Source organism: Lithobates pipiens, unplaced genomic scaffold (genome assembly GCF_037356315.1).
Source record: "Lithobates pipiens isolate NorthernLeopardFrog02 unplaced genomic scaffold, aLitPip1_a1.2 Scaffold_127, whole genome shotgun sequence".
Taxonomy (NCBI): Eukaryota; Metazoa; Chordata; class Amphibia; order Anura; family Ranidae; genus Lithobates; species Lithobates pipiens.
The window spans coordinates 217,035-233,661 of record NW_027507715.1 but is presented as its reverse complement, the minus strand read 5'-3'; the positions used below and the strand labels follow the sequence as shown (position 1 = coordinate 233,661).

Here is a 16,627-nt window from a genome sequence, read left to right as displayed (position 1 = left end):
GGGGGGTGCAGATACCTGTACAGTACAGGTATCTGCACCCAATTCCGGGATAGCTCTCTGTGGAAAGGGGCGTAGATTACGCCCCTTTCCGCAAGTGCCCGCCCCTTTCCGCAAGTGCCCCACTGCCTGCTGGGAAACACACAGATCCCAGAGGCAGCGGGGACCGTCCTTATTGCGCAGCGCGACTCGCGCATGCGCAGTAGGGAACCGGGAAATGAAGCCGAAAGGCTCCACTGCTTGATTCCCATACCCAAGATGGCGGCGGCAGCACCCGAGAGACGATCGAGAGATCGGCTTCGGGTGCCGACATCGCGGGCGCGCTGGGCGGGTAAGTTTCACTATTGTAAAAGTCAGCAGCTGCAGGATTTGTAGCTGCTGCCTGGCTTTAAAAAAAAAAAAAAACGCGGAGTCCCGGTGTGGTAAAATTTCCTGCGACTTATAAAAACTCCTCACCCCGTCACTTCCGGTGCGGCTCCGTCACTGTAACAGCTGACGGCGGGCCTTTACTGCGCATGCGCCAAGTCCGTGATATTAACGGCGTATGCGCAAGATCTTTATTTCAGCGGTGGTTAAAAATTATACACGGAGACTTGCGGGTCGCCGGGCGGAGCTGAACAGATGCTTAGAACTTCAGCAGCAGCCCCGCCCACCCCACTAACATGCCCCTGAATCTTAAGCGGTGGTTAAAAATTATACACTCAAGTGGGCGGAGCTTATGGTGAAGAAAAATTATGGCTTCAGCTGCTATTAACCACTTGCTTACCGGGCACTTAAACACCATTCTGCCCAGACCAATTTTCAGCTTTCGGTGCTCTCACACTTTGAATGACAATTACTCAGTCATGCAACACTGTACCCAAATGAATTTTGTGTCCTTTTTTCCCCACAAATAGAGCTTTCTTTTGGTGGTATTTGATCACCTCTGGGGTTTTTATTTTTTGCGCTATAAAATGAAAAAAGACCGAAAATTTTGAAAAAAAACGCATATTTCTTTGTTTCTGTGACAGAATTATGCAAATTATTAATTTTTCTTCATAAATTTTGGCCACAATTTATACTGCTACATGTCTTTGGTAAAAATAACCCAAATTAGTGGATATTATTTGGTCTTTGTGAAAGTTAGAGAGTCTACAAGCTGTGGTGCGAATCGCACAAAATTGATCACATCTGATGTACTGGTGGCCTATCTCGCTTCTTGTGACCCGAACAAGTCAGGAAAGTACAAATACCCCCCAAATGACCCCTTTTTGGAAAGTAGACATTCCAAGGTATTTAGTAAGAGGCATGGTGAGCTTTTTGATGTTGTCATTTTTTTCCCACAATTCTTTGCAAAATTAAGATTTTTCATTTTTTTTTTCTCCACAAAATTGTCATTGTAATAGGTTATTTCTCTCACGTGGCATGTGTATACCACAAATTACACCCCCCAAACAATTCTGCTACTCCTCCTGAGTATTACAATACCACATGTGTGGGACTTTTTCACAGCCTGGCCACATAGAGAGGCCCAACATGCAGGGAGCGCCATCACGTGTTCTAGGAACATAAATTACACATCTAACTTGTTGACTATTTATTACACTTTTGAAGCACCAGGACAATGACACGTGACACTGATGACAGATGGCACTGATACGTGGCAATGATGACACTTATACGTGGCACTGATGACAGGTGGCACTGATGACAGATGGCACTGATGACAGATGGCACTAATATGTGGCACTTATACGTGGCACTTATACATGGCACTGAAGACACGTGGCACTAATACGTGGCACTGATGACAGATGGCACTAATACGTGGCACTAATACGTGCCACCGATAACAGATGCCACTAATACATGGCACCGATGACGCGTGACACTGATGGCAGATGGCACTGATAAGTGGCATTGATGACACGTGACACTGACAACAGATGGCACGTGACACTGACAGGTGGCACTGATGACAAATGGCACTGATACGTGGCACTGATGACAGATGGCACTATGTGGCACTGATGACAGGTGGCACTGACGACAGGTGGCACTGACGACAGGTGGCACTGGGGGCAGGTGGCACTGACGACAGGTGGCACTGACGGCAGGTGGCACTGGGGGCAGGTGGCACTGGGGGCAGGTGGCACTGGGGGCAGGTAGCACTGGGGTGGATGGCACTGGGGGCAGGTAGCACTGGGGTGGATGGCACTGGGGGCAGGTAGCACTGGGGTGGATGGAACTGGGGTGGATGGCACTGGGGTGGATGGCACTGGGGCGGATGGCACTGGGGCGGATGGCACTTTTTATTTTATTTTTTTACTTTTTTTTTTTTTTTCCTTACTACAAGCAGAACGGCTGCCGCTGCAGCCGTTCATCTCTCCCCTCTCACACTGTCTGTGTGAGGAGGGAGAGCGGCGCTGCGAGATGATCTCATATGTTTACATATGAGATCATCTCCCATTGGACACGCCGATCACGCTGTAAATGGCCGCTGTGATTGGCCGTTTACAGCGATCTGTGTTTGCCTGTCCCCGGGGGACACGGCGAACACAGAACTTCCGCGATGCGCGCCCGCGGCGGCGCGCATTGCGGAAGTAAACATCAGGCCGTCCAGGGAAGACCACCCGGACGAACGCGCCTGCTCTACGGCCGTCATTCGGCTATAGGGCGGGCGCGAGGTGGTTAACAGCAATCGCGCATGCGCGGGATCTTTGCTTATGGTGAAGAAAAATTATGCACTCAAGCACATTCTTATTGGTGATGAAAATTGATAGACTCGGGCGGGCGATGGCTTTATTATATCATCGGCAGCACCAATATGTATAGTATTTTTTTAACCACTTGCTTACTGGGCACTTAAACCCCCCTCAGTCCCAGACCAATTTTCAGCTTTCAGCGCTGATGCATTTTGAATGACAAGTACGCGGGCATACAACACTGTACCCAAATGAAATTTTTATCATTTTTTTCCCACAAATAGAGCTTTCTTTTGGTGGTATTTAATTACAGCTCGGAGGTTTCTTTTTTGCTAAACAAACAAAAAAAGATGCAAAAAAAATAAAAAATCAATTAATAGTTTGTTATAAAATTTTGCAAACGGGTCATTTTTCTCCTTCATTGAAGTGCGCTGATGAGGCGGCACTGATAGGCTGCACTGGTGGGCACTGATGGGCTGCATTGGTGGGCACTGATGGGCTGCATTGGTGGGCACTGATGGGCTGCACTGATGGGCACAGATAAGGCGGCACCGATGGGCACAGATGGGTGGCACAGATGGGTGGCACAGATGGGCACCACTGATAGATGGGACTGATGGGCACTGATAGGTGGCACTGATAGGTGGCTCTGATAGGTGGCACTGCTGGGCACTGGTAGATGACACTGATGGGCACGGATATGTGGCACTGGGGTGCAGCACCTTTGTTGAGGCAGATTGTGGGCACTGCTGGGTGGCACTGTGGGCACTGCTGGGTGGCACTGACGGGGGGCACTTTTTATTAATGTGGCACTGGCAGGGGGCAGGTGGGCACTAGCAGGCCTGGCCATGATCGGGACTGATGTCCCGATCACGGCCGCCGGTGATCTGCTTTTTTTTTTCTCCTTGCGCTGTCAGCGCGAGGAGGAATAATAGCTGATTACGGGCTCCGTTATATCACATGATCAGCTGTCATTGGCTGACAGCTGATCACGTGATAAGGGGTCGGGATCGACCCCTTGCACGGATCGGTGATCAAGCGAGTCTCATAGACTCGCCGATCACAGAGCGCGCCGCACGTGCCCCTCAGGGGGCGCGCAGGCCGCTCGTGCATGGGACTACGTCTATTGACGTCGTCCCGGAAAAGGAGATCCGCGCTGTAGCCGTCATTCGGCTATAGCGCGGGTCTCAAGTGGTTAATCAGAATATGCAGTGTATTTATTAAATCAGCAGAATATGGGCACAATGTCTGCGTTTGGGGCACAATGCCTGTGTTTGGGGACAGTGTGTGCGTTTGGGGCACAATGCCTGCGTTTGGGGACAGTGTGTGCGTTTGGGGCACAATGCCTGCGTTTGGGGACAGTGTGTGCGTTTGGGGCACAATGCCTGCGTTTGGGGACAGTGTGTGCGTTTGGGGCACAATGCCTGCATTTGGGGACAGTGTGTGCGTTTGGGGCACAATGCGGCAAACACCACCTCACTGTGACTAGAAATCGCCGCCTCACTGTGCCCAGCAAACACCCCGCTGTGCCCAGCGAACACCGCCTCACCATGCCCAGCAAACCCTGGCTCACTGTGCCCTTCAAACGCAACCACTGTGCCCATAAATTGCCGCCACTGTGCTATCAAACACAGCCACTGTACCCATCAATTGCTGCCAGATTGTCAAGCCAAAGCTGTGCTCCCTGGGGATATGCTGATCACCCATCTGTGCTGCTGGAGGGAGCCCAGACGGGCATAAATGAGGGACCTGCATGTCATGGTAAGTGAGACCATCCCATATGCCACTCCATCTTTCCCCAGAACAGGGACCCCCTTCCAAACCCCCCCAGAAGAGGGAACCCCCCCCTATGAGGACCCCCCTCCCCCCAAGACAGAGACCCCCTTCTCCCCCCTGAGGACAGGGAAACCTTCTCCCCCCTTAGGACAGGGACCCCCTTCTCTCCTGAGGACAGGGACCCCTTTCTCTCCTGGGGACAGGGACCCCCTTCTCTCCTGGGGACAGGGACCCCCTTCTCTCCTGGGGACAGGGACCCCCTTCTCTCCTGGGAACGGGGACTTCATCTCACCTAGGGACCCCATCTGCCCTGGGGATCAGGACCCCACCTCCCCTAAGAACAGGAACCTGATCACCCTGTGTGCGCCAACCTCACTGCCCTGCCAGCCATGTGTCCTGTGTGAGGGCCCTCCTGTGACAGCTCTTATAAGGACTTCACCCCACTGTGTGATCCCCCTACATGACTGATCCCTCTGTGTCCTAAACTTACACGGGGAACCCCTCTGTTTGCTCCCCCTACATGTCTGCACACTCTGACCACCCCCTGTACCATTTCCACATCCACTGACTGCCTCCTGTATCCTGTGCACATGTTCCGACCCCCTCTTGTACCATGTCTGTAGCCTCTAGCCACCTCCTGTGTCCTGTCTGCAATCTCTGACTATCTCTTGTCTTTTAACCTGTCTGCAGTCTCTTAGGGGGAGTCTGGAGAGGAATCGAGAGTGAGAGCACCGCCGGGATTGGGATTACGGGAGGAGTCAGATGTGTATGGACTGTGGAGAAGAGACTATAGAATAAAAACCAGAACCACCAACCTGGAGCCGTCTAACTGAGCCCTGCACGCTGCACTGGAGAGGAGGTCAGTGACAAGAGGGCACTGATATAAAGGTTTCCCATCATCTCAGTAACACCCCCCCCCCCCCCCGGTGTATTCACTCTGCGGAAGGTGGTCTTTGGTCACCAGAGTTCCCCCACTCCCCCATAACATTTCCCGGCATTCCCCTTTACATCAGAGTCCGCAGGATTCTTCCCCAAGGCAAAGGAAAATGCTACAGAGCATGATCTAAGGAGGAACTCTGATGTAAGGGGTGCTCTGGTCACCAGAGACCACCTTATATCAGAGTCCACTGCATTCCCATTTACATCAGAGTTCCCACTTACATCAGGGTCTGCAGCATTGCCCTTTGCATCAGGGTTCGCAGAGTTCCCCCTGTTAGATTAGAAGGGATGGAGGCCCAGAGACATGTCCAGAGTACACAGAGGATACATGGGATAGATTAGAAGGGATGGAGGCCCAGAGACATGTCTAGAGTACACAGAGGATACATGGGATAGATTAGAAGGGATGGAGACCTACAGACATGTCCAGAAAACACAGAGGATACATGGGATAGATTAGAAGGGATGGAGGCCCAGAGACATGTCCAGAGTACACAGAGGATACATGGGATAGATTAGAAGGGATGGAGGCCCAGAGACATGTCCAGAGAACACAGAGGATACATGGGATAGATTAGAAGGGATGAAGGCCCAGAGACATGTCCAGAGTACACAGAGGATACATGGGATAGATTAGAAGGGATGAAGGCCCAGAGACATGTCCAGAGTACACAGAGGATACATGGGAATATAGCGGTGTATACTGCGGTCAGGGCACGCAGACAACAACCACTACAGAAGAGCAAGAACGTAAAATCGGCCGATAATGATCGGTGTGTACGGTGTTGAAGGTACACAGAACACCCACTAACTGCTACAGATGCCAACACACTACACAAGGCCGCCGCGCTTGCAGCCTTATATAGTGTGGGGCGTGTACTACACAGCCTGAGCTATGATTGCCCACAGGCATCCTGCCTGTGGCCAATCATGGCTCTCCTCGCTGCCGGCACTGTGATTGGCCAAGCATGTGGGGTCACAGTGCATGCTTGGCCAATCATGAGCCAGCAATGCACTGCGCCATCACAGTGCATTGTGGGCCGTGAGCGCCACACGAATTTGGTGCGAACGGCCCATAACGTTCTGAATTCGCCGAACGGGCGAACAGCCGATGTTCGAGTCGAACACGAAGCTCATCCCTACTTTGGACATGTCTCTGGGCCTCCATCCCTTCTAATCTATCCCATGTATCCTCTGTGTTCTCTGGACATGTCTCTGGGCCTCCATCCCTTCTAATCTATCCTATGTATCCTCTGTGTACTCTGGACATGTCTCTGGGCCTCCATCCCTTCTAATCTATCCTATGTATCCTCTGTGTACTCTGGACATGTCTCTGGGCCTTCATCCCTTCTAATCTATCCCATGTATCCTCTGTGTACTCTGGACATGTCTTTGGATCTTCATCCCTTCTAATCTATCCCATGTATACTCTGTGTTCTCTGGACATGTCTCTGGATCTTCATCCCTTCTAATCTATCCCATGTATCCTCTGTGTACTCTGGACATGTCTCTGGGCCTTCATCCCTTCTAATCTATCTCATGTATAGTGATGGACGAACTTCCGACGGGACGTTTCGCGAACGCGGACCGCGAACGCGGCCGATAGTTCGCAAAACGGAAAGTTCGCGGCGGGCCCCATTGACTTCAATGGGAGGCAAACTTCGCAAACCTTTAGGTCAAATTTGCAGCCACAAAATGATTATTAGCTGGGCAAACATAGTCCAACCACATGGCCAATGACATAATACATGTATGAGGTGAATTTGGGATCGATAACTACAAGCATTCTTTTTTTATATGGGAAATTGTTCTGACAATTCAGGACTGTGGAGCGCATGAAGGCAATGGAGGAGAGGGAAGGTCAGGGACCAGGGTAGGCAAAGAAGAGGGTGCAGGAGATGATCACCAGCAGCGTGACATACAGCAATGACACCTGCACCGTGATAGAGTCATTTGACAGCAGCACCGTGATACAGAGCACTGACATCAGCAGCGTGACATAAAGCACTGACATCAGCACCGTGATATACAGCACTGACAGCAGCAGCGTGACATTAAGTACTCACACCAGCACCGTGATATACAGCACTGACAGCAGCACCGTAAGCAGCCCCCAGGAGGAAGTCAGCACAGCACAGGGATGGTGTGATCCCCTCATAATAAGCAGGCCCAGGAGAAAATCAGCACAGCACAGGGATGGTGTGATCCCCTCATAATAAGAACCCCCAGGAGTAAATCAGCACAGGACAGGGATGGTGTGATCCCCTCATAATAAGCAGGCCCAGGAGAAAATCAGCACAGCACAGGGATGGTGTGATCCCCTCATAATAAGAACCCCCAGGAGTAAGTCAGCACAGCACAGGGATGGTGTGATCCCCTCGTAATAAGCAGGCCCAGGAGAAAATCAGCACAGCACAGGGATGGTGTGATCCCCTCATAATAAGAACCCCCAGGAGTAAGTCAGCACAGCACAGGGATGGTGTGATCCCCTCATAATAAGAACCCCCAGGAGTAAGTCAGCACAGCACAGGGATGGTGTGATCCCCTCATAATAAGCAGGCCCAGGAGTAAATCAGCACAGGACAGGGATGGTGTGATCCCCTCATAATAAGAACCCCCAGGAGAAACTCAGCACAGCACAGGGATGGTGTGAGCCCCTCATAATAAGAACCCCCAGGAGTAAGTCAGCACAGCACAGGGATGGTGTGATCCCCTCATAATAAGCAGGCCCAGGAGAAAATCAGCACAGCACAGGGATGGTGTGATCCCCTCATAATAAGAACCCCCAGGAGTAAGTCAGCACAGCACAGGGATGGTGTGATCCCCTCATAATAAGCAGGCCCAGGAGAAACTCAGCACAGCACAAGGATGGTGTGATCCCCTCATAATAAGAACCCCCAGGAGTAAGTCAGCACAGCACAGGGATGGTGTGATCCCCTCATAAGCAGCCCCAGTAGAAATATGACACCGCTCAACCTCTTCAAAGAGGAGGGTAGGGGCATATAGTACAGTGTGCTTTTTTGGGACAAGGAAGTGAGCCAAATGAAGAAAGAAGGTCTGTGTGCTTGATCAAAAAAATTGTTTATAGACATATACATGGTCTACTGGTCACATGTGTGGAATTCCTCCGAGATCCATGCCTCATTCATTTTTAGAAATGTGAGGTAGTTAACACTGTCGTGAGCTAGGCGAGTACGCTTATCGGTCACGATCCCCCCTGCTGCGCTGAACGTCCTTTCGGACAGGACACTGGATGAGGGGCAAGCCAACAGTTCGATTGCAAATTGGGCAAGCTCTGGCCAGAGGTCAAGCCTGCCCACCCAGTAGTCCAGGGGTTCATCACTCCTCAGAGCGTCCACATCGGCCGTTAACCCAATGTAGTCGGACACCTGATGGTCTAGGCCAGTGATGGCGAAACTTTTTGCACCCGAGTGCCCAAACCGCGACGCAAAACCAACTTATTTCTTTCAAAGTGCCAACACAGAATTAAACCTGCCAGCTTTGAATAAGCCCTAAGGGACCAAAAATAATGCAGAATGAACTGTGCAACATACACTGACCTACCTGACCATTGCACTCACCTACCTGACACATGCACTCACCTACACGACACATGCACTCACCTACCTGACCATTACACTCACCTACATGACACATGCTTCCTGCACTACTAACATGCCCCCACACAGTACAATGTAGATCGGAGGATCCACCTCCTTACCTTTCTATTGCCTCATCGTCCAGCTCTCCCTAGATAGTATTGAAGGAATCCCTGACATCCAGCCACTCCTCGATATCCCCGCCACCTGGATGCCAGCTTGCAGCCATTGCACCTCTCCCCATGGAAAATCAGCTCCGAGCACCGCCCCTCCCCCTTCTCTTTTTCACAGGCTGCACTAGGACAGACTGAACCAAAGTCGTCCTGGAGCAGGGGGAGCTGAAATAGGGTACTCGCAGAAAGGAATCCCTGAATGCCTTACCAGAAGTGTAGGGGTCCGGGGGAGGCAATAAGCTGCTGAACAGTCTGCATGGTGGAGAAAGAAGAATTTTACACCCCTCTTAAATGGCACACATGGAACAAGATGACTGGCTGCCCACTCCCCTGCCGATTTCACTGGCACTGATGCAAGGAAGAGAGCCGGCTGCTCCCTGCCTGCCTGGGGGATTCCCCTCGCGTGCCGACAGGGAGGGCTTGACGTGCCAGCTGTGGCACGCGTGCCATAGGTTCGCCATCACTGGTCTAGGCGTTCCCTGATGCTGGATCCGGATGACACCTGTCGATGGGTCAGCTGAAAGAATGACCTCATATCCGAAGTCACCAACACATCTTCAAACCGGCCTCTTCTTGCAGGCGCTGTTGGATTGGTACCCGCAAATCCTTCTCTGAGAGTGGGAATTGCTCCTCTGCCAGCGCACGCAAAAGCAGAATGCAGCATTTCTCGAAGCAAGGCCTGGAAGTGCTGCATTCTGACAGCCCTCTGCGACGGCGGTAACATTTCTGCCATTTTGTGTTTGTACCGGGGGTCTAAGTACGTTGCCAGCCAGTACTGGTCCTTGACCCTTATGCTTTTTATACGGGGGTCCCTATTAAAACACTGGAGCATGAAGGCCCCCATTTGCACTAAAGTGGAAGCGGTGTGGTGGCCTGGCTCCTGCTCATCATCCAGGATAATGTCGTCCTCTTCATTCTCCTCTCCCCATCCACGCACAACAGGGATCCCAGAAAGGTTTAAAGCATGCTCTTCTTGCTCCTCCTCATCCGCCCCGGCACCATCCTCCTCTGACTCCTCTTCAGACTCCTGTTGTTGACTTGTCTCAGATAGAGTAGCCCCCCCTGGGAATTCATCCAGCATTGCGACTTCCTCATCTTCCCGCTCCTGCTCCTCCACAGCCTGATCAATGACACGACGCAATGCACGCTCCATAAAGAAGGCATAAGGTACCATGTCACTGATGGCGCCATGGCTGCGACTGACCAGTTTGGTGATCTCCTCAAATGGCCGCAGAAGTCTGCATGCGTCACGCATGAGCAGCCACTGGTGCGGTGAAATAAACCCCAGCTCCCCAGAACCGTTTCTGCCGCAGAGTTCATACAGGTAGACGTTAACTGCACGTTTCTGCTGGAGCAGCCTATCAAGCATATAGAAGGTTGAGTTCCATCGCGTCGGGCAATCGCAAATAAGACGTCTGACCGGCAGATTGTGTCGCCGCTGAATGTCAGCAAGGCGAGCCATGGCCGTGTAAGATCTTCTGAAATGGGCCGAGATTTTCCTTGCCTGCCGCAAGATGTCCTGGACCCCAGGGTATTTGACAACGAATCGCTGCACGACCAAGTTTAAGACGTGTGCCATGCATGGCACGTGCGTGATTTTGCCCTGTTTCAATGCGCTAAGCAGATTGGCACCGTTGTCACACACCACTTTACCAACTGTCAAATTGAGCGGTGTTAGCCACTGATCTGCCTGTGAACGCAAAGCTGAAAGGAGTGCCGGGCCAGTGTGGCTCTTGGCTTCCAGGCACAACAGACGCAGCACGGCATGGCAACGTCTCACCTGGCATGTGGAATAGGTTCTGGAGAGCTTGGGCGGTGCAGCGGAAGAGACGCTAGCAGCAGAAAAGGAGGAGGCAGCTGAGGAGGAGAGGGAGGAGGATGGAGTAGGAGGAGGAGGAGAAGAAGAGTCAGGCCTGCATGCAATCCGTGGCGGTAAAACCAAATCTACACGGGTGCCACGGGTTACATGCTTGACGGCCGTCAGAAGGTTCACCCAGTGGGCAGTAAAAGTGATATACCTTCCCTGCCCGTGTTTGCTAGGCCACGTGTCTGTGGTCAGATGTATCTTGGCACCGACACTGTGTGCCAGAGATACATTCACTTGCCGCTGAACATGGCCATATAGCTCTGGGATGCCCTTCTCTGAGAAATACTTCCTTCCTGGGACCTTCCATTGTGGTGTTCCAATGGCCACAAATTTGCGAAAGGCCTCCGAGTCCACCAGTTTATATGGCAGTAGTTGGCGGGCTATGAGTTCTGACAAGCCAGCCGTCAATCGTTGGGCAAGAGGGTTATCCGGCGTCATCATTTTTTTACGCTCGAACATTAGGCCCACGGAAGCCTGCCTTTTTGCAGAAAAACGTAAGCTTGGCGTGATGGAAGGTGGAGTGGAGGACAATTGTGAGGAGAGAGGAGAAGGAGAAGTAGAAGACGAGGCTGGACGGTGAGAGCCTGCAGTGTGGCTTTGTGTGTTCCGTTGCTCCCACTCGGCTCAGTGATGGCTGCCCATGTGCCTTCTTAAGGCGGTCGTCCCTAGGTGAGTGTTGGGCTTACCGCGACTAATGCGTTGACTGCAAAGATTGCAGATGGCAACGCTATTGTCAGCAGCGGACACATAAAAAAAAGCCCACACTGCGGAGCCATGTGCCGGTGTCCTGGGAGCGCCAGATGTGACCGTACATGGTCGATGACTCGCTCCTGATATATTTGCAGTCTGCTTTGTCCCTCCTGTGCAATGCAAGTTATTCCTGCTTCTCCTCCCTATCTGCTGGTCCATATCTCCCTCTGAACTCCCCTCCTCTTCCTCTCTTGTGGGCACCCACGTGACATCACTAGACACGTCATCATCAACGTCACCTTCCCCACCGCTATAAGTAGAGATCTCGGAGTAGGCAGCAGCAACACCGGGGACCAACCTCCTCCTTGGGCTGATCTGGGTACTGTCGTCAGACTGCTGAGTAGCGGTTGTTGCTACCTCCTCTTCCTGATCCAATACCAAGAGTGGCTGCGCATCAGAAATGTCCTCTTGATATGGATCGGAAAATAATTCCTGTGACTCAAGCGGAAGGTATGTGGTGGTGGTGGTGGTGGTGTTGGTGGTAGTGTCTTTGGGGGTGCACACAGCAGAGAGTGAAGAAGAGGGTGCAGATCGAGAGGATGAGGAGGGTGCAGAAGAGTAAGGCTGAGTGAGCCACTCAACCAAGTCTGGTGCATCCTTTAAAGTAATTGAACGCACCTTCTGCAACTTCCCACTTTGGCTCAAGGCTGGTGCTCCTGCCCTACCCCTACCACCCCTGCGGAAGGGCCTGCCTCTTCCTCTGCCTGTCATTTTTTAAATCACCCTGTGACAAAACTCTTAGTCACTATACCGATGAAGGACTGCTGCAGTATAGGGCAGCGGTCAGCAGTGGTGCACCTCAACCCTATCTATTGTGGACCGATAGCGGTCCTTACAGAACAGCAGACTGTACCGCACTCAACCCTATGTACTGTAGCACCCTACACAGACCAAGTTACCAGTGCTGATAAAGAGCTTTGTGGACCAAGTGGGTTGTGAATGATTAGTAGACTGCAGCAGAAGGGCAGCAGTCAAGTATAATATTCTTTCTATATTGTACAAGCCTATTACCATACCACTGATACCAGTCCTGAAAAGAACCTTTGTGGAACTAATAGTAACAGCTACTGATTAAACTGACCCTCACTGCCTGACACACTGCTTCCTTCCTGTCCCTATACAAACTGGCAAAAAAGAGGAGACTGGAACAATTACTGGTTACTCGAATAGCACTTTTGTGGACCTGATAGTAACAGCTAATGATGATGATGATGATGACTAATCTGGCTGTCCCTAAAATAGCAGCAGACACAGCGCTCTGTCCCTTTCTCTAAACTGACAAAAGACACTCAGGCTGCTGCAACAATCAGTAGCACAGCAAACCTATATACACCTAACACCTATACCAGTCCTGAAAAGAACTTTTGTGTACCAAATAGCTAGCGTTTTATCTGTCCCTGCTCCAAACAGCAACCTCTCCCTATAGTGACAGAAGAAAGAATGTAAAATGGCCGCCGGATTGGGTGTATTTATAAGTTAGGGGGAATGTCCAAGTGTCCATGTGCTGTCATGTCTCAATTGGCTGTCCTGTACCCCATGATGGATGTGTCATAAGGTCAAAGTTCCTTTACACAGTAAAAACACGGAAGTCCGCCGGGCGAACGACGCCAATAGTCCGCTGAACTGGCGGACCGCGAACAGCTGAAATTCGCCGCAAAACGACCGCCGGGCGAACTGTTCGGCCATCACTACTCATGTATCCTCTGTGTACTCTGGACATGTCTCTGGGCCTTCATCCCTTCTAATCTATCCCATGTATCCTCTGTGTACTCTGGACATGTCTCTGGGCCTTCATCCCTTCTAATCTATCCCATGTATCCTCTGTGTTCTCTGGACATGTCTCTGGGCCTTCATCCCTTCTAATCTATCCCATGTATCCTCTGTGTTCTCTGGACATGTCTGTAGGTCTCCATCCCTTCTAATCTATCCCATGTATCCTCTGTGTACTCTGGACATGTCTCTGGGCCTTCATCCCTTCTAATCTATCCCATGTATCCTCTGTGTACTCTGGACATGTCTCTGGGCCTCCATCCCTTCTAATCTATCCCATGTATCCTCTGTGTACTCTGGACATGTCTCTGGGCCTCCATCCCTTCTAATCTAACAGGGGGAACTCTGCGAACCCTGATGCAAAGGGCAATGCTGCAGACCCTGATGTAAGTGGGAACTCTGATGTAAATGGGAATGCAGTGGACTCTGATATAAGGTGGTCTCTGGTGACCAGAGCACCCCTTACATCAGAGTTCCTCCTTAGATCATGCTCTGTAGCATTTTCCTTTGCCTTGGGGAAGAATCCTGCGGACTCTGATGTAAAGGGGAATGCCGGGAAATGTTATGGGGGAGTGGGGGAACTCTGGTGACCAGAGACCACCTTTCGCAGAGTGAATACCGGGGGGGGGGGGGTGTTACTGAGATGATGGGAAACCTTTATATCAGTGCCCTCTTGTCACTGACCTCCTCTCCAGTGCAGGGCTCAGTTAGACGGCTCCAGGTTGGTGGTTCTGGTTTTTATTCTATAGTCTCTTCTCCACAGTCCATACACATCTGACTCCTCCCGTAATCCCAATCCCGGCGGTGCTCTCACTCTCGATTCCTCTCCAGACTCCCCCTAAGAGACTGCAGACACGTTAAAAGACAAGAGATAGTCAGAGATTGCAGACAGGACACAGGAGGTGGCTAGAGGCTACAGACAGGATACAGGAGGGGGTCGGAACATGTGCACAGGATACAGGAGGCAGTCAGTGGATGTGGAAATGGTACAGGGGGTGGTCAGAGTATGCAGACATGTAGGGGGAGCAAACAGAGGGGTTCCCCGTGTAAGTTTTGGACACAGAGGGATCAGTCATGTAGGGGGATCACACAGTGGGGTGAAGTCCTTATAAGAGCTGTCACAGGAGGGCCCTCACACAGGACACATGGCTGGCAGGGCAGTGAGGTTGGCGCACACAGGGTGATCAGGTTCCTGTTCTTAGGGGAGGTGGGGTCCTGATCCCCAGGGCAGATGGGGTCCCTAGGTGAGATGAAGTCCCCGTTCCCAGGGGAGATGGAGTTCCTGTCCCCAGGAGAGAAGGGGTCCCTGTCCCCAGGAGAGAAGGGGGTCCCTGTCCCCAGGAGAGAAGGGGGTCCCTGTCCTAAGGGGGGAGAAGGTTTCCCTGTCCTCAGGGGGGAGAAGGGGGTCTCTGTCTTGGGGGGAGGGGGTCCTCAGAGGGGGGGAGGGGTTCCCTCTTCTGGGGGGAGGGTTGGAAGGGGGTCCCTGTTCTGGGGAAAGATGGAGTGGGATATGGGATGGTCTCACTTACCATGACATGCAGGTCCCTCATTTATGCCCGTCTGGGCTCCCTCCAGCAGCACAGATGGGTGATCAGCATATCCCCAGGGAGCACAGCTACGGCTTGACAATCTGGCAGCAATTGATGGGTACAGTGGCTGTGTTTGATAGCACAGTGGCGGCAATTTATGGGCACAGTGGTTGCGTTTGAAGGGCACAGTGAGCCAGGGTTTGCTGGGCACGGTGAGGCGGTGTTCGCTGGGCACAGCGGGGTGTTTGCTGGGCACAGTGAGGCGGCGATTTCTAGTCACAGTGAGGTGGTGTTTGCCGCATTGTGCCCCAAATGCACACACTGTCCCCAAATGCAGGCATTGTGCCCCAAACGCACACACTGTCCCCAAACGCAGGCATTGTGCCCCAAACGCACACACTGTCCCCAAATGCAGGCATTGTGCCCCAAACGCACACACTGTCCCCAAACGCAGGCATTGTGCCCCAAACGCACACACTGTCCCCAAACACAGGCATTGTGCCCCAAACGCAGACATTGTGCCCATATTCTGCTGATTTAATAAATACACTGCATATTCTGATTAACCACTTGAGACCCGCGCTATAGCCGAATGACGGCTACAGCGCGGATCTCCTTTTCCGGGACGACGTCAATAGACGTAGTCCCGTGCACGAGCGGCCTGCGCGCCCCCTGAGGGGCGCGTGCGGCGCGCCCTGTGATCGGCGAGTCTATGAGACTCGCTTGATCACCGATCCGTGCAAGGGGTCGATCCCGACCCCTTATTACGTGATCAGCTGTCAGCCAATGACAGCTGATCATGTGATATAACGGAGTCGGTAATCAGCTATTATTCCTCCTCGCGCTGACAGCGCAAGGAGAAAAAAAAAAGCCGATCACCGGCGGCCGTGATCGGGACATCAGTCCCGATCATGGCCAGCCCTGCTAGTGCCCACCTGCCCCCTGCCAGTGCCACATTAATAAAAAGTAAGTGCCCCCCGTCAGTGCCACCCAGCAGTGCCCACAATCTGCCTCAACAAAGGTGCTGCACCCCAGTGCCACATATCCATGCCCATCAGTGTCATCTACCAGTGCCCAGCAGTGCTGCCCATCAGTGCCACCTATCAGAGCCACCTATCAGTGCCACCTATCAGTGCCCATCAGTCCCATCTATCAGTGGTACCTATCAGTGCCCATCCGTGCCACCCATCTGTGCCACCCATCCGTGCCATCTTATCTGTGCCCATCTTTGCCCATCAGTGCCGCCTTATCTGTGCCCATCGGTGCCGCCTTATCTGTGCCTATTAGTTCCGCCTTAACTATGCCTATCAGTGCAGCCTATCAGTGCCCACCAATGCAGCCTATCAGTGCCGCCTCATCAGCGCACTTCAATGAAGGAGAAAAATGACCCGTTTGCAAAATTTTATAACAAACTATTAATTGATTTTCTTTTTTTTGCATCTTTTTTTGTTTGTTTAGCAAAAAATAAACCTCCGAGCTGTAATTAAATACCACCAAAAGAAAGCTCTATTTGTGGGAAAAAAATGATAAAAATTTCATTTGG

The 16,627-nt window shown here is 51.9% G+C and overlaps 1 protein-coding gene across 1 annotated transcript in view; it reads right to left on the bottom strand.

Annotated features, from left to right (window-relative positions):
• LOC143973884 (transmembrane protein 69-like) overlaps positions 1–16,627 on the bottom strand; it is a 60,215-nt gene that overhangs the window by 14,505 nt on the left and 29,083 nt on the right. The window lies entirely within an intron of this gene.